This window comes from Schistocerca cancellata, unplaced genomic scaffold, assembly GCF_023864275.1.
Source record: "Schistocerca cancellata isolate TAMUIC-IGC-003103 unplaced genomic scaffold, iqSchCanc2.1 HiC_scaffold_758, whole genome shotgun sequence".
In the NCBI taxonomy this organism is placed as follows: Eukaryota; Metazoa; Arthropoda; class Insecta; order Orthoptera; family Acrididae; genus Schistocerca; species Schistocerca cancellata.
Genome location: NW_026046769.1, coordinates 89823 through 108513, shown reverse-complemented (window position 1 = coordinate 108513; position 18691 = coordinate 89823).

The following is an 18691-nucleotide window of genomic DNA, read 5'->3' as shown; positions in this document are numbered from 1 at the left end:
CGAGGTACCTCGCAGAATATCTCCCCTGCAATCGTAGCAGTTGGTACGGTCTTCTTGCCGGCGGCGGCTGTGGAAGTGAAGTTAAAGTAAAGTAAAGCGCGGCGAGGACGACTGAAATTTTGCTTTGGACGTAGGTTTGTGTGGTGGCCCTGAAAAGGGCCGATTGTTGTGAGCCGAGGCGAGCCGGCAAAGCGCGGCGTGCCGAGTGCCTGGCCTCTCTGTTTAGGCCTTCTTCTCGGTCTTCTTTGGCAGCAGGACGGCCTGGATGTTGGGCAGGACACCACCCTGTGCGATGGTGACGCCGACAGGAGCTTGTTGAGCTCCTCGTCGTTGCGGATGGCAAGCTGCAGGGTGGCGCGGGATGATGCGCGTCTTCTTGTTGTCGCGGGCCGCGTTTCCGGCCAGCTCGAGCACCTCAGCCGCGAGGTACTCCATGACGGCGGCGAGGTAGACGGGCGCCCCGGCGCCGACGCGCTCGGCGTAGTTTCCCTTGCGCAGGAGGCGGTGGATTCTGCCGACCGGGAACTGGAGCCCGGCCCTGCTTGAGCGGGACTTTGACTTGCCCTTGACTTTGCCTCCCTTTCCGCGTCCGGACATGGCGATGCGCTGTGGTGTAAAAACGAGACGAGACGAACGACGGTGCGAGCCGCAGCGAGTCGAGCAGCGGAGTGGCGGCGCCGCCAGGGGTGGGGGTCCTTTATGCTCTCGGGTGCGGCGGCCGGTTGCGCTCGCGGCCCATTGGTCGGCGGCCGCAACGGGGCGAGCTGGTAAAGGTGCGGCGGCGGGGCGCGCTGGGTGCCACTGTGTGGGGAGACGCTGACTAGAGCGGAGCGCTTGCTGCTGGTGTTGCTGCCGTACGTTCTTGTTTGTTTGCGATGCCGCCCAAGACTAGCGGGAAGGCCGCCAAGAAGGCTGGCAAGGCGCAGAAGAACATTTCGAAGGGCGACAAGAAGAAGAAGCGCAAGAGGAAGGAGAGCTATGCCATCTACATCTACAAGGTGCTGAAGCAGGTGCACCCTGACACGGGCATCTCGTCGAAGGCGATGAGCATCATGAACAGCTTCGTGAACGACATTTTCGAGCGCATCGCGGCCGAGGCGTCTCGCCTGGCGCACTACAACAAGCGCTCGACCATCACGTCCCGCGAGATCCAGACCGCTGTGCGGCTGTTGCTGCCTGGCGAGCTGGCCAAGCACGCCGTGAGCGAGGGCACGAAGGCGGTGACCAAGTACACGAGCTCCAAGTAAGGAGGTGGCTCTGGAATGGAAGGAGATCCTCCGTTGCGAGAGCGGCAAAACGGCCCTTTTCAGGGCCACCAAATGGCCTTTGCGGGAAGGGCGGAATTGTTGTTGTTTTTGTTTTGTTTTGTGTGTGAGTGGGTGGACGGCGGCAATAGCTACCGCTTTGTTGCGACGCGACGGGGTGGGGTGGCCGATGCGATGAATAATTTGATTGTTTAGGGGGCGCGTCGCGTGTTGCGGGGTACGGCCACGGTGTGACGTGGAATGGAGGCACGTGCGCACAACTCGTTGTCTGCGAGGGGGGTGGGGAAGTGCGATCGGTGATGTGCCCTTTGGATGGAGGTGCCGGTTAGTTACGTGACGGGTGGAAACGAAACGCGATTGTTGGGAATGTCAGTGTGTAACGACGGCCGTTTGCGGGTCGGTTTGCACGCCATATATGGCGAGGGTGAAATGTGTCTGTAAATGGAGCGTGGAGGCGTGTGAGTGACGTTTGAATGTGAACGCGCATTGAGACACCACTGTGTATTGCATTGTACGGGCGACACGCACGATGATATGTACCTTTCCCCCGACTCTGATTTCGATAGTCGTGTCTGACTGACTGTGTCTGCTTGTGTGCGTACGACGCACGCACACCGACGTCGTCATTGAAGATGCATGCTCGCGTGTCCAGTGCAGTACAGTAGAGTAAGCGCGACGCTAGAAGACGACGGTCGCTTTGGCGAATGTGCGTACACGTGTTTGTGTGTATGTCGGTGATGTGGTCCGATCCGTCGCCTCTGGGAAACTGTCGATCGGCGCGGTACACCGGACGTCTTGAACACCCGTCATACCGTCATACCGTTGGTACACCGTCGCGCTGAGAACGGTTACCGAAAGGTGAACGAACCTCTGATCGGTCGAATGTCTGGGCAGAACGTGAGGAGAGAATGGTGGAGGAAAGGACAGAGGGGAAAAAAAAAAAAACAAAAATATAGAGAGAGAGAGAGAGAGAGAGAGAGAGAGAGAGAGAAAACGGAAAAAAAACCAAACAAAACGGAGAAACGCAGTGTAGAGCAACGGAACGTTGCCGTGTCGGAGGTGTATTGTAGCCGCACTGAAATGCGTGTAACGGCGCGGCGGCAAGTGTCTGCCGTGGTGAACGTTACCTTTGACGGCTGAATTGTGCGTTGCGTTGCTTTGCTTTCCCGGATGTGTGTGTAACGTAACGTAACGTTCGTTGAGATGGTTCTGAGGAAGAATGTACGACAGTGCCCGTGCCGTCTATGTTCGTGTGCAAAGCCATTGTGTGTGTGTGTGTGTGTGTGTGTGTTGTTTTGAGAATTGCGTCCGGGAATGGCGGTGGGCGTGCCCTGCATGTGGCCCGGAAAGGCTGTTCGTTTCGCGGTAGTGTGTGGACAGGGGAGGGGCACGCGTAACGCTGCTGGCATGGCATGGCATTCGGGAGATGGGAGGGGGCAAACGAAGAAAACAAGACGCGGAGGCTATAAAGACGGGGAGGGGCGCGGTGTGGGTGGCTTGCGCTGCGCTCGGCTGGCGCGTGCGGCGTTGTTTTTGTGCAAAAGAAGAGAAAACGAATGGGTTGCCGGGAGGGGGCCGTTGTGGTGTAGCCGCAGACGCGGCTGTCAGTGAACGTGGTGAGACCGACGGATGCGGGAGGGGCGGGGAAAACACTAGAAGAAGGAGAAAAACGCTGCTGCAACCAACATAAAGTGAGGCCTTTTGTAACCTGCCAGCAACAAAACAACAACAACAAAAAAAAAAAAAAACAAAAAAAAGAAAGGTCTATCAACATTGAATGGAAATGGAAATGGAAATGGAAATGGACCCAAGTGTAACCTCCCCGCACAAATAGTCGTAAGTAAGTGAGTGAGTGAGTGAGTGAATGATGATAAAAGTGTGCCAGAATGTTGTTAACGTCCCTAGAAAATGAACGAACGAAGATTGATGAGAAACTCGCGATAATATGATGAATGGAAATAATGAACCATGAACATCTCAACAGACATAATTGAAAACCCGCTAAACGTTGTAAGGGCAGCGCTGGCTGACCTTCGGCCCTGTGTATTCTGAAACGTCTCCCTTTGAACAACAATGTATACAAAACTGTGCTTAAACTGACACACAATATTTTGAGCGCAACGCAATCTGACTATCAAAGATCCCTGCAAAAGAATGGCCCTGAGTAACATTAAAGTACACCTGTCGGAAATCACTTACCTCACAAAAATCTTCATTACTCGAACTACTGCAATACAGCGAGCACCACTGCTGCCAGCTAAAATAAGAGATTCCAAACCACGGAGGGCACTAACTACCGATAGGGATAGTTAGCAAAGTAAAGATGTTTAATAGAGAACAACAAACAATGTATTTACCCTTAATATCATCACCAGTCATAATATATGTAATTTGAAAAGTCCGCCATCTCTGTCCGCACATGCACCAGTGCTGGCGGCTCACCCCTAACTGCGCAACGCTACGCGCTGTTCACATCCAGCTATAGCAGTTCATGACAACAATGCAAACTAGCCACAGACTGCACACAGCACAGGCAGTGATTTTCACGCGGAGCGCTACGTGGCATGACCAATATAAAAATCTAAACAAACAGCGTACGTACAAATTAGAATAAGAAGAGCAAAAGATCGTTACGTCAAAAAAAAAAACAAAACAAAAACAAAAAAGAGACAAAAGAGAAAAAAAACAAACTGCATCTATATGTGCTCTTAACTGTCGATACCTGTACACAGCGTCGTGCAATGAATGCCGGCTCACATTTAATTTTGATTGTTGGAGGAAATGCGTAGGAAATATTCTTTAAATGGAAATGAATGGTTGTACTTTAAAAAAGTTTGTTTGGAAACAAAGTATTATTGGGGCATTTTGTTGTGAAGAAAATAGTTACAATTGACATACAGTATTAGATTTGCGCAATGCAGCTTCATTACCTTACCTGTAATAACAATATGCATCGTCCCGAACGGAGACCAGAGTCGCGAGAAGAGCACGCCGCCGCCCGCTCAGTACAACCGTCCACTCGCTGATACTGTCGACTGACTACTACCTCTCCCGACCCGCCACATATAGATGACAACTGTTCCTGCCGACCCGCTACGTGCTACTAGTGTCGTGTGGCGCAGACTAGCGACGATAAGAAACGCTCTGGTCAGAGATTGTGTCGTGCCTCGCCATCGCTGGTAATGAGTACATACGTGTTTCAGCGCGCGTACCGGAAGACGCAGTGCGGAGCCAGAGACTGTGTTGTCGAGGCCGTCGACGCAGTGCATGTCGGTCGGTCGGTCGAGTGCGTGCGGGAGGGCAGAGAGGCAGCGTCGGCACGGAGATGCACGCACGGGGGCTGCGGCGTGGCGCGTTTGCGGTAGGCGCCTTTGGTGGCAACGGCCGGGACAAGCAGCGGTGTATGGTGTGGTGCGGGCCGGACAGGGGCGGAGGAGGAGGCGGCGCGACGATGGCATTGGGGCGGAAACGGGGACGGGGACGGCGACGGCGGATGTTGAGAGGCGTCACGCGCGGACCGACACAGACGCACAGATAGATAGATAGATAGATAGATAGATAGATAGATAGATAGGTAGGAAGAAGAAGGGGCGGCTGGTGAGTGAGTGCAATTTAGGCGGTAGACACAAGAGGTCGGCACGGCATTTGCGTGATGTGGCGTTGTGACGGGGTGTGCTCGCTTGCCTCGTTTTGTTGATGCGCGCAGGAAGATGTGCAGAGCAGCGGCGGGCGGCTCGGTTCGGTTTGGCCCGGCGGGCCGCGCTGTTGTCGCGGACGTGAGCGCCCCCTGGCGGGTGGCCGGAGGCGGCGCGGCGTGTTGGACGTGTGGCTGGCGGCAGTGCACAATTGCGAGTGGCTGGCGGTGTGGCGGTTGGCGCGTCGGGCGGCCGAGAGAGAGGAGAGGTATGTGTTTGCGGGCGCCTTTGCTGCGCGGCGTCGTGCAGGGAGGGAGGGCGGGCGGGCGCCTGTCGACTGTGTGACTGTGTGTGTGTGGCGAATTGGCGGCGTTGTGCTCCGGCCGAAGGCGTCGGGAGAGGAGAGTTGAGTTGGTCGTGATGTCATGTCGCGCCGTGTCATGTTTGCGAAACGGCTGCCGAGAGGTGTGGTGGTAGCGAGCCGGTCGGTGTCGGTGCGATGGGAATGTGCGTTTGGCGGTTTCGGTGTGCTTTTTTGCGGCGTGAGAGTGGGGCGGGCGGGCGGGCAGGCTTGCTGTTGTTGGTCCCTTGTGTCTTGTGTGTAGCTTGATGGCAACGTGGAAGGGCGCCGGTTTCGAGCCGTGCGTGTGGTTGTCGACGTTGACTGGTTGGGGTGTGCCGTTGCACGTGCATGTTTGGGTCGTTGGTGTGGTTTTGGCTGGCTGGCTGGCTGTGTGTGTGTGTACGACGGGAAGGGGGAGGCGGCGGTGGATAGTGCAGTAGTTGTGTCGTTGCCACGGGCGTCGGGTGCGGCTGTGCGTAGTGGCGGAAAGGTGTCGGTTGCGGGAAGCGAGGCCGTCGTTGGCGGTGTCGCGTGCCTTCGTGAATCGAGTGGGGCGGGGAAAGGAGCAGCGTGCCGCTGCGTCGTGGCCGTTAGCCAGAGGCTGTGCTTTGATAGTTTTGTGGACGGTTCGTGCGAGGCGATTTGTTGCCTGCCCTATGTTTGTTTGTTGTTTTGGAGACGACGACTGGTTGGTGGCGTGCGCGCGAGCGAAGTGGCGGTGTGCGTTTCCCGTGTCGACTGCCGGCCGGCGACAGGTGCGCCGTCGGTGGGGTGGGTGGCCGGCACAAGTAGAGGCGGCGGCGTCGTTGCGGTGTGTTTGTGTTGTCGGCGACAGCTGTTTGTGCGGTGCGTGTGAATGGTGGTGCAAACGTGTGCTGGCGTTGAGGCTGCGACCGCGGCGTGTTGTTGGTTGACGTTGAACAGCGGCTGTGTGCGGTGGTGGTGTTGCCGCACGTGCATCCGGCCCGGCGCGGAAAGCGCAGTTGCGGCGGCCCTTCGGTGCCAGCCAGCCACGTCGCGTGAGCGGCGGGTTGCTCTGGTCGACACGTGGTGCTCTCTGGTTTGTTGTTTGGTGCCCTTTGGCCGGTGGGTGGTCCGTGTGTCTCGTTCGCGCTCGGTATCTGGTCGTGGCCGTGCTGCCCGTTTGTCGGCGTTGTCTGTGGCTTCGCTTTTGTTTTTGCGGCGTGCCGACGACCCGACGCGACCTTTACACCCAAAGTGTGGCGCCCGAAGGTGAACCAACGTCGTAATCCGACCTCGGCGCTTAAGCTCTAAGCCTAAGCTGAGCGAACCGAACCGAACCTGTAGCGTTGCGTAGCGCGAGGTGAGGTGAGGTGCGGTGAGGTCAGCCTCAGCGCCAAGTAAGCCAAGCTGTCCGGCCGTGAGGTGGGTGGGTAGGTAGGTGCGGCTGCTGCGGCCACCTGACGCCCGACGTGTGTTTGAATGCTTAACCTAAGTTTTGAGGCTTAACCTAACCCAAGTGGCCTTAACCTAACCTAACCTAACCTAACCTCTGACGCCCGACGTGTGTTTGAATGCTTAACCTAAGTTTGACGCTTAACCTAACCCAAGTGGCCTTAACCTAACCTAACCTAACGTAACCTCTGACGCCTGACGTGTGTTTTGAATGCGTAACCTAACCCAAGTGCCCTTAACCTAACCCACGTCCACCGAACCTAACCGAGACGTGTGAACCTAATGTCTAACTCGTAACGCGTGATGTTGGCTGTCGTGTGTGCTGACGGCAGATTGGGTTGGTCTGTAGTTGCGGATTTCGGGTTTGCCTCGGGCGAGGGGTTGGCTCGTAAGCGGCGAGGGGCGCTCCGGCGGAGCATGTTGCTTTGCAGGCGGCGCCCGTTTTTTGCGGCGGGCACAATTGAAATTGTTGGGAAACGAACGAAAGGGCTGTGAATGTTGGCGGGCGAGAGGAGGAGGACGTGGCCCGACGGCTGCGGGCCGATCGGGAAACGGTGGGAGGGCGATGGGGCGGCGGAGGTGCGTTTGCACGGCCGTCATCGCCGCACGCCTCCGCTTGTGTGGCTGTGGCGCCGGCCGCGCTGGCCGGGCTGCCGCGGCGACGGTGTGGGGCTTTTGCCGAAGGTTTGGCCATTGTGGCCGGTCGCCGGCTGGGGCTGTGGGGGCGGCATTTGGGCGTGGGCGGCGATTCTCGGCGGGCCGACCCAGGCTGTAGCGCGCGGTGGCTGCAGTTTGGCCGTGGTTTGCGGCGCTGCCGTGGCGACTGGTTGGCGGCTGTGGTGTGGCTGTGTGTAGCCCCATCCTCGGTGGTTTGAAAGGCGCGGGTGGTTGTGGCGCAGGTGTGGGGCTGCTCCGCACAGGCTGTCGGACGTTGGGCGGTAGCAAGCGCACCGGTCCGCATCATCTAAACTACCGGCAGGGTTGAGGGAATGTAGTATTTACCCGAAGGCATTGACTACTAAGTCTGGGTATGGGAGAAGGAACTTCAGGTGGAGGAAAATGTCTTCTTTATTGGCGGATTAGAGAATCAAATGGAATTGGACTTCTGTGGGTTGGACACTGCCAGGTGCGTTACCTGTTAAGCAGTGCGACTGGTCGGTGGTATGTGTCCCGAACATCTGACGGGACTCCGATGTTCCGTATGAGTGGGTTCTCGGAGACCACGGCTTTGTGATACAGGCGTCTGGCTTTTTGTTGAAATCTGCGAAGGACCTCAGGTTCCTGCAGAGCGTCGTGTACGTAACGAGACGGGAACTGCGGGTGCACGTGGAGGATTCTTCGGAACGCCTTATTCTCCAGCGCTTGAAGTCGTTGAATGTGGCGGGTGGCAGCATTGCCCCAGGCGACGCAGGCATAGTCCATAATCGGCCGTACGAACAGCCTGTAAATGAGGAGGCCATTCGCAACCGACAGTGAGGAGCCTTCATTAAGCAGCGGGTAAAGGGCTCCCAGGCGCTGGTCCACTTTCCGGCGGGTGGCCGTGACATGCTGTTGCCAGATGAGCTGACGATCCAGCACGACACCGAGATACGTCACTGAGGGCAGCCACGCGATGACTTCGCCGAATAACCGAAGTTCCGGCACTTGCGGCGGTCTTCTCCTGGTAAAGATGACGGCCTGGCTCTTCTGTGCGTTGAAGCGGATCCGCCATTTGCGGGACCATCCTTCAAGGTCGGAACAGGCTTCCTGAAGCCGACGGTGCATGGCCTGAGGCCAGCGGCTGCGGGTGTAGATGGCGGTGTCGTCAGCGTATATAGCTTTTTCCACCCTGGGGGAGGTGGGGATGTCCGACGTAAAGAGGCAGTAAAGGATCGGCCCAAGGACGGATCCCTGAGGGACGCCAGCGTCGATGTTCCGGAGAGTCGAACAGGAGTTGGCAACGCGAACAGAAAAGGTTCGCCCTCGGAGGTAGGAGGCGAGCAGCTGTACCATCGATCGGGGAAAGCCGTGCTGCATCAATTTCCAGAGAAGCCCCTGATGCCAGACGCTGTCGAATGCCTTGGAGATGTCGAGGAATACGGCCCCACAGTATTCCCGGTTATTAAAGGCGAGGGTGATGTCTTCGACGACGCGGATCACCTGTTGTTCGGTGGAGTGGCCGCGTCGAAACCCAAACTGCTCCGGCGGGAGGAGCCTCCGTTGGTCCATTATGGTGCGGATTCGTCGTAGCAGCAGCCGTTCGAAGACCTTACTGATATGAGGGAGGAGGCTGATAGGTCGATAACTGGCCGGTTCCTTCCTGTTCTTCCCCGGTTTTGGAACGGGGATAACTGTAGCCCGTTTCCATGCCTCGGGATACGTCAGCGCCCGGAAGATGTTGTTAAAAACCGCAGCCAGCCAGACATAGGCTGCTGGAGGAAGTTCCTTCAGGGCTCGGTTGGGTATGTCATCTGCCCCCGGCGCCTTGGTGGTGTTCAGGCCAGCGATGCACGTCCGAACTTCGTCCGTCGTAACGGGCGGAATTTGGTCCTCACCGACAGCAGCAGGTCGGTCCAGGTAGTGCCGGACTTCCGCTTCCACGCGCTGAACGTGATGGACGTCTATCGGGTCATTCACAGGGACGAAGTTAGCTTCAAATACATCGGCGAGTGCGTTGGCCTTGTCCTCAGGGGTGTAGACGAGTCCAGCTGGGGCGTCCAATGGAGGAACAGTCGTCCGACGTTTAGTGAAGAATCGAACCGTGTCCCAATGATTGGCATCCGGCGTAAAGGCCTCGAGTTTCGAGGCCCACTGCTGGTTCCTGTGGGCGATGAGGGCGGCCTTGACGTCGCGCCGAAGTTGGTTGATACGTCTCTTAAGGTCCGGATCCCTGGTGAGACGCCAGTCTTTGCAGAGACGATTGCGAAGACGGATAAGGTCCAGGATCTCATGAGGTAACCCTGGACGAAGTGGCTGCCGCTGACCGGCCTGTGGCGTGGACTGCCGGAGGGCTGTGGTAACAGCAGTGGTGAACTCCGCCGCGGCAACATCGACGGGCGCATCCGGTGGAGTGAATGCCAGCAGATGGGGGAGCCGTTCCCGGTAGCCATCCCAATGTGTACGTCGCAGATTCCACCGCGGCGTCTGCGGAGGAAGATGGACATTCAGCTGGAAAATGACAGGCAGATGGTTAGAATTGAGAGCATGTCTCACTTCTGCCGTCATGAACTGATTCAGGCCCTTGGTGATTGCGATATCCAGGACGTCCGGAGTGCCCCTGGAGGGGTAGCATGTCGGTTCATCGGGCCCACAAGCATGCGCATCAGCTTGCTCAAGGACGTGGAGGAGACGTCGACCGTCATAAGTGGTGGTGAGTGAGTTCCACGCTGCATGCTTTGCGTTAAAGTCACCGGCGAGGAACAGCTTCCCAGGAAGGCGCAACAAAGCCGTCGCATCGTCGACGTCAATATGCGGCTTAGGTGGGCGGTAGACGGCCACAAAGGTGACGGTGCCGACCGAAGTCTCGACGGCCACAGCTGTCGCTTCCATCTTCCGCAAAGGAGGCGTCGGGACAACATAGTGCGAGATCGTCCTCTTGATGTAGATGGCTGTACCGCCGCCTTGAGTGGGGCGATCGTTCCGATAGCAGAGATAATTCGCGAGATTAGCCCTCAGGCCCGGCTTCAGATGCGTTTCGCTGACCATGCAGATGTCGACATGCTCATCTTCTAAGAATTGGCGAACCTCCAGTAGGTCGTGGTAAATGCCATCCGCATTATAGGTGGCTATACAGAGGTCTTCATAGCGACGGGGCCTAGGCATGGTGAGTAGGTGCGACGTCGCTGGTGGCTCGAAGCGAACTACGAATGGCCGCTTCAACTGTCGTGGCAAGAACTGCCGGGAGCGCTTGAATTGCTCGGCTCATCTCGGTGACGGCCGTCATCATGGTCTGCATGAGCGCCAGAAGTTGGTTGACGTCAGCTGCCGCAATGGTCGGTTGGGGACGTCCAAAGTCGTCGGTGCGCCGGCCGCGAAGAGGTGGAAAGGACGCTGAGGCAATCTCAAATGCCGCTGGTGGGGGTGCCGCCGGAGAGGCGTCGCCCCGCAAGACATCCGCCGCCGTCGGAGACTGGAGGACGTAAGCGGCGCGTCGTTGCATCAGTGGAACGCGCTCCTGCCGCGGTGCATCGGTGTATCTGCTGCTGGCAGGTGTGCTTCTGACGACATGGGTCCCAGCACGTCTAGTCTTGGCATTGAGAGGTGGTAAACCCCTCTGTCGGCGACTAGCATCTTTGTGTTTCTGGCAGGAACGATAGCTGGCTGGGTGCTTGCCGCCACACAGTCCGCATTTTGCAGGTTCTTCTTTGGGGACGGGACACTGGCGGCTGTCATGAGGGCCGCCACACTTCACACATAGAAACGGCATTGTGCAGAGCCGCGCCACGTGGTTAAAGCCCTGACAGCGGAAGCACTGAGTCACTCCTCGTGACTTACGCAGCTTCTCGACAGAAACGGAGAGTGCACAAATTCTGGTGACTTTAAACACATCACGATTTTCTGGTGTGTCCGGGAGAACCACCACACGGAGGCCTGACTTCTGCTGCGTGCCAGGCATCCGATGGTAGTCGACGACCGTTGCCGCAAATCCCAATGCAGACAATTCGTCCTTGAGTCTGTCGTTCGGAAGAGAATCGACGATACCTCGAAATATCAGCTTCAGAGTGGGCGGTCGAACAGTGGGAAACGTGTAGCACGGGATTCCCTCGGCGCCCACCATGTCCATAACCGTGACGTAGTCTTCAGTGGCCGTGACAGTGAGTTTTAACTTATCGCCTCCAGCCTGCTTCGCTGTGAAAGGCTGCTTCAGATGTTGCGTCAGCCAATCGTACAATTTCAGATAAGTGTCCGGATATTGCAGGACGATCGGTGGAATTTTATGCTGCTGCTGTTGTGGTTGCTGCTGCTGCTGTTGTTGGTGGTGGTGTTGTGACTGCTGTGGTGCCGCATTAGCCGGCGGCGCCACACCTCCATCGTCGATGACGTCAAACCTGTTGCTTACAGGCACGACAGGCGCGGCCGCCGGGGCCTTGGTCTTCGCCTGCTTCTTTTTCGGCGGACGAAGAAAGCCGTCTTCAGTGGGCGCCACATGGGGCAGTCCAGGTCCAGGATCGCTGCGCTTCCGTCGAAACTGGGACGTCGACGGGCGAGTAGCGTCGTCGTCCAACGACGCGTCAGTAGAATAATCCATTGCCATGTCCAGAGTCCTCGCTGTGGTCGTCAATAGATCATTGCCCTTACGCCTTTGCCGGGTCGTCATGGTTGGGGGGCCGGATGGGGCCGCCGACGAAGCGAGCTCCGCCGGACGGCGATCCGCCACACCCTCCGCTGAGCTAGATGCCGAACTCATGGCAGCGCACGCGTAGCACGTCTGCACACTACGGAAGACTAACTCGAACTGGTAGCAAGCGCGGGAGGCGCGGCGCGGCGGCGCGCAGAGTGGCGGCCGCTCTCTCGGCCGTCCGCGCCCGCCCGCGACACTGGCTGGGCCTGTGGCGCGAGGCGGCTATTCCTCTGCTGTGCGCTCCGCTCGCTGCGTGTCTCCTCTCGCTCTCGCTGCTCGCTGTGTTGTGTGTTAACGCGCGTCGTCGAAATGGCAGATCAGGCGGCTACGAACGAGACTGCTGCGGCACCCGCCGCCACCGGCACTACGAAGAAGGCAAAGTCTGCGTCGTCTGCGAAGAAGCCGCGCGCCAAGCCTGCGCACCCGCGCACCTCTGAGATGGTGACGGCCGCCATCAAGAGTCTGAAGGAGCGCGGCGGATCGTCGCTGCAGGCGATCAAGAAGTACATTGCCGCGCACTACAAGCTGGACGCGGAGAAGCTGGCGCCGTTTATCAAGAAGTACCTCAAGTCGGCCGTGGTGGCGGGCGAGCTGGTGCAGACGAAGGGGAAGGGCGCGTCCGGCTCTTTCAAGCTTGCCGGCGCCGGCGGCGGGGCGGCTGAGGGCGGCAAGGCTCGGGCCGGCGGTGCCAAGAAGAAGCGCGCCGCTCCGGCCAGCAAGGAGAAGAAGGGCGCCCGTGCGGCCGGCGCAAAGAAGGCTGGTGGCGTGAAGGCGGCGACTGGTCGGAAGGCGGGCGCCGCCAAGAAGGCGTCTGCGGCGTCGGCCGCTCCCGCCGGTGCGAAGAAGGCGGCTGCTGCCAAGCCGGCCAAGGCCAAGTCGCCGTCGAAGGCGAAGAAGGCCGCCAAGGTTCCGACGAAGAAGCCGAAGGCGCCGCGCCCGAAGAAGGCGACGACGCCGTCTAAGGCGAAGGCTTCGCCCAAGAAGAAGAAGTAGAGGAGAAGAAGAGAGGAATGGGAAAGGAAGGGTTGGCGGTTGACTCCGTCGTCCGCACCCCCCGTCCCCGTCGTCTAGTGGCGCGCAACAGACGCGCGGCCCAAAACGGCCCTTCTCAGGGCCATCAAAGCACGTCGGGAAGGTTTTGATTGTCGTGTTTGTGTTGCGGTGTGGTTGTGTCGTCTGGCGTTTCCTGTATGCCCGTGTGTGGACACTGTTTGCGTGCCGTGGTGGTTGGATTGCGGGGGGGTCGGTGGCGGGTGCGGGCGGCGGTAGCGGTTTTGTCGTTGCGGTTGATTGTCGCCGTTTTTTTTTTTGGTCGCGGCCGGCCGACGGTTGGTTTTGTGTCATGTTGTTTGAATACTTTGGTTTGCCTGCCTGCCGTCTTCTCGGATGTGTCTTGTCTTTTGTGTGTGTGTGTTTGTTCTTGCAACGGGGGCGGGGGACGTTGAGATGTGGAAAGGGTCGGTGGCGTTGGACGTGCCTGGCTTTTTGTTTGTTTTTGTTTTTTTTTTTTTTCTTTTCGAAACGAAGCGTCGGCCGGCCGTGTGGTTGACGGCGTCGGCCGATGGGTATTGTGCGCTTTGAGCGCCGCGCCGGGGAGGGATGATGTTGATTGTTGCGCGCGCCAGCAAGCTGGCAGAGGAGAGCGGCTGTGGCGGACGGACGGGAAGTGGAAGTGGTGTTTTGTCTTTCGTTCTGTGGTTGTGGGGCGAGAGGCGACCGACAAAGTTTGCTCGCGACGGAGTGATGTTAGTGGCCCTGAAAAGGGCCGTTTTGTTTGTTGCGTGCGTGGGCGGTGCCCAGCGGCTGGCGCGGTGTTTAGGCGCGCTCGCCGCGGATGCGGCGCGCGAGCTGGATGTCCTTGGGCATGATGGTGACGCGCTTGGCGTGGATTGCGCACAGGTTGGTGTCTTCGAAGAGGCCGACGAGGTAGGCCTCGCTGGCCTCCTGCAGGGCCATGACCGCGGAGCTCTGGAAGCGCAGGTCGGTCTTGAAGTCCTGGGCGATCTCGCGCACTAGGCGCTGGAATGGCAGCTTGCGGATGAGCAGCTCTGTGCTCTTCTGGTAGCGCCTGATTTCTCGCAGGGCGACGGTGCCCGGCCTGTAGCGGTGGGGCTTCTTGACGCCGCCGGTGGCGGGCGCGCTCTTCCTCGCCGCCTTGGTGGCGAGCTGTTTGCGCGGCGCCTTTCCGCCGGTGGACTTGCGGGCCGTTTGCTTTGTGCGGGCCATAGCGGTAGCGGTAGCGGAGCGGCGTGGAGGCGAGGTGCTGCGTCGGGTGCTGCCTTGACGACACGGGCGCGCGCCAGCCCTCGACCTCGCACAGGGCTGAGGGATGGACCCTCTTCAGTAAACGAAGTTCTAGCGCTTATGCGCTTCTCCTTCTGAAATGGTGTGGTGGTAATAAGGGGTTACATGGCGGGTGGTTGTTTGGTCTTGGCTTTTGTGCTGGTTTTTTTTTTTTTTTTTTTTTTTTTTTTTTTTTTTTTTTTTTTTTAATTAAAAGTTGAAAGGATAGTTAGAGTGATAGTGGAAGAAGTGGGAAAACGAATGGCCCAATTGACTGGCCGTGGATTACTACTAGGTTACAGATTAAAGGAGAGGAGTAGGGATAGTGAGAGATAGTGAAAGCGAAAGGCCATTATCCTGGCCTCTTCTTCTTCTTCTTCGTCTTCTTCGTAGCGGCGTCTTGATGGTGGTTGTAGTCGGTCTTGATGTGGCGGGTTGGAGGGTTGGGTAAAGAGAAGGAAGTCAGAGAGTGACAGATGGAGAAGGGAAAAAGGAAGGGCCTGTCATGATTAGGCCAGCATTTGTGATGGTGTGGGTGTGGGGGGATGGCATGTTAGGGAGTGAATGATTTGACATATTGGGAGAGAGTTCTATGATGTGAAGGTGTATGATAGTCATGGGGTGGGATGGCTATTGCGTGTGAAGTCATGGGGGGCGAAATAAAAGGTCAGGCCATCGAGTGGTGGCTAGTCGGTGGATACGGGTACCCAGGGATAGGATTAGGGGATTAGGAGAGTGACGGGTTTGTTGGTAGAAGGCGTTGGCTGCGGAGAGGATGCGGGTGCGAAGGAGCGGCACTTCGGCCAGGTTATGGAGCTCTTGGGATGGGAAGTCGAAGGGGAGGCGGAGGGCACGCCGGAGAGCCCTGTTCTGGACGGTTTGAAGTCGGCGGAGGTGGGTGGGGGCAGCATTGCCCCACACCACCACTGCGTATTCAAGGATGGGGCGAACAAGGGAGGTGTACAGTCTAACAGCAATGTGTGTGGGGAGTGAGGAGGTTGGGTTGATGAGAGGGTAGAGCAGGCATAGCCTCCCTATTGCCTTTCGACGCACGTCATCGATGTGGGGGCGCCAGGTGAGGCGTTGGTCCAGGGTAACCCCCAAGTACTTTGCAGTACGTGTCCAAGGGACTGGGGTACCAAGGACCGTCACCTGAGGGAGCCGAATGGGTATGTGGCGTCTGCAGATGATGAGGGCTTGGGTTTTGGTGGGATTAAATGCCAGACGCCAGGTCCTAGCCCAATCGGTTAGGGAATCTGTGGCCCCCTGGAGCCGCTGTTGGAGAACTGCCGCACTCCGAGAACGAGAGAAGAGTGCAGTGTCATCTGCGTAGAGGGCTAAATGTACCCTCGGCGCAGAGGGCAGATCGGCTGTAAAGAGGGAGTAGAGCAGCGGTCCAAGTACGCTGCCTTGTGGTACTCCTGCCCTGATTCGTCGTCGTGTAGATTTCCCGTCTGGGATCCTAACATGGAAGGTGCGACCTTCCAGGTATGTGGCTATTAGCCGGACATGGGACACTGGAAAGCCAAGGGCAAATAGTTTGTAGAGCAGCCCCTCGTGCCAGACCGAGTCAAACGCTCTGGACACGTCGAGGAGTATGGCCCCGAAATACTCCCTACGTTCCATGGCGTCCAGTGCCTCTTCTACAAGGCGCAGGAGTTGGTGGGTAGTTGCATGTCCCTGCCTGAATCCAAACTGCTCGTCGGGGAGGACTCGTTCTTGGGCAATGTGGATGAGCAGTCGTTTAAGGTACAGCCTCTCGAACACCTTGGAGATGGCGGGCAAGAGGCTGATGGGACGGTAGTTGGCAGGGGAACGAAGATCCTTCCCAGCCTTGGGTATGGCGACCACTTCAGCATGTTTCCAGGCAGAGGGATATTGCCTGGTTGTGAGGATGTTGTTGAATGTGGACGTCAGGATGGGGATAGTAGCTGGGGGAAGCTGTTTAAGTAGGGCGTTCGTCAGCTTATCGGGGCCACCAGCTTTCTTGGATTTGAGGTACCGCAATTGCAGTTCAACCTCCTCTTCGTTGATGGGGGTGATTTCATCCTCAGGGTCCTGGACGGCAAGTAGTTGAGGGAGGCGTGCCGTTACCAGGCGAATATGGTTGGGGTCAACGGGGTCATTGACCGGTGTGAAGTTGTGCGCGAAAGCATCAGCCAAGGCGTTGGCCTTAGCGTCTGGTTCGGACACAAAATCATTGCCAACCTGGAGTGGGGGGATCCGTTGCCCTCGTCTCAGAAGGCTTTTTGTGAGCCGCCAAGCAGACGGATCACTCAGGTCGATGGCAGAGATTTTGTTCTGCCATGCCTGATTGCGGTGGTCTTGCACCGCAGCCTTGATTTGGCGCTGTAGTCTATTGATGAGGCGCTTTGTTGCCGGGTTTCGAGTGAGCTGCCATTCTCGAATGATCCGGTTTTTCTCTGTGATGAGAGCAACGATGTGGGGGGGGAGTGGACGCAGATGGTCTGGGGGTCTGTGTGGGCGGCGAGGGGTCGCTGCTGTTGCTGCGTCTAGAGCAATGGTGGTAAGGTGTATGAGGGTGTTATCTGCGTCCGTTTGATCGGCAGCAGGGATTGTGGGTAGGGCTGCTTCGACCCGTCTCTGGTAGGACTGCCAGTCAATACCGCGGATGTTCAGGCCTTCGCTCAGCGCGGTCGGAGTTCCATCGAGGTCGATGGAACAGATGACCGGCCGGTGGTCAGAGGCTAGGGCAATGCGGGTGGCAGCAGTGATGAGGTGGGGTAGACCTTTCACCACTGCGATGTCCAAGACATCGGGGGGATGTCCTCCAGAGGGGTAAATGGTGGGTTCGTGCGGGCCGATGGTGCGGGCAAGGTGCCGCTCAGCGACCCGAAGGAGTCGACGACCGGATGTGTTCGTCAGTCTGCTGTTCCAGGCAGCGTGTTTAGCATTGAAGTCGCCACCAACGAAGACGTCGTTGCCGAGCGACAGCAATGCTTCATAGTCCGGTGCTTCAAGAAGGCCTCGTGGTGGTCTATATAGAGCCACGAACGTGATGGGACCCCTCACTGTGTGGACAACAACGCCAGTGGCTTCCACAGTGTTGAGTGGGGGAAGGGGTATGGGGTGGTGGCGGAGGGAATTACGTACGTACACCGCCGTGCCACCGTAGGCGGTGGGCCTGTCAGTTCTGTAGCAGGAGTAGTTTGCTACACGAACAAAAACACCGGGTTTGAGGTGCGTCTCAGCAACAAGGCAAATGTCAACCCCCTCATCTAGGAGGAATTGTCGGAACTCACCCTGTTGTTTGTGGAGGCCATTGGCGTTCCAGATCATGGCTGTCAAACCGTGATGTCTAACAGCCATGACTGTTTGGGATGGGGATGGTGATGTGGGACATGGATTGGGAGAGGGCGGTGGCAAGCTGTTGTGGGATGGTTTGGAGGAGGGAGGTAAATGTGGAAGAGATTGCAGTGGTCAGTGCATCGACGATATTAGTAATGATATCGCCTAGTTGGGTGGAATCAGTGGAAGGGGTGGGGAAGGGGCGTTGCTGCGACTGTACCGGTGTGGAGGAGGGGGAAGCAGTGCTTAACGCCTGCCGGTGGGGTGGGGAAGGAACAGCGGAGCGTGACACCCGCTGTGGGGAGGGGGAAGCAGTGCTTGACGCCTGCTGGGTGGGGAGGTGAGGGAAGGATGTTGTGGGGGGTTGGATGGGGATGGAGAGGAGGGGTGGTGGATAGGAGCCCAGAGGGGCGGGATGGGTGCGAGACGCAAAGAGGGGGGGGGGCCGTGGCGTCGGACCCACCAGGGCACCGGAGTAGCTGGTGCCCGGGCGGGCCGACGCCGATGTTCCTGCAAATCGCTTTTGGTTTGCTTTAAATGTCTTGATTTTTGGGCAGCCCATATAACTGCCCGTGTGACTTCCACCGCATCGGGCACAGGTGGGGGGGGCGTCCCGGGGTTTGGAGCACTCCGAGGAGGCGTGTCCACCGGCACACTTAACGCACCGCACCTCGCGGGTGCAATCACCCGCGAAGTGCGCCAGTCCCTGGCAGCGATAGCATACCAGGGTCATCCTCCTGGAGCGCGGCTTCTCTATCGTCACGCTAACGTGATCGATGAGCGAGAGGGAGAGGAGGTTGCGGTTCTCCGGCGTGTCAGGAGCGGAGACAAAGAAGAGTGGGGTGGGGCGTCGGGTTCTAGGGGAAATGATTCGGGAAATGACTGTAGTGGAGATGTTGAGTGATGAAAGTGCCTTCTTCAGGTCATCGCCAGAGTACACCATGGGGAGCCCTCTGACAACAACCCGTAGGCGACGGATCCTTTTAGGGGGAGTGGAGAAACCTATGTTAAGCTCGCTAAGGATGTGGAGTGTCTTAGTAAGATCTGTGGGGGACTGGAGATTCAGGCGGAAATTTTCGTCGCCTTGCCATTTTAAGCGGAAGGGGTGCTCGGTGTGGGT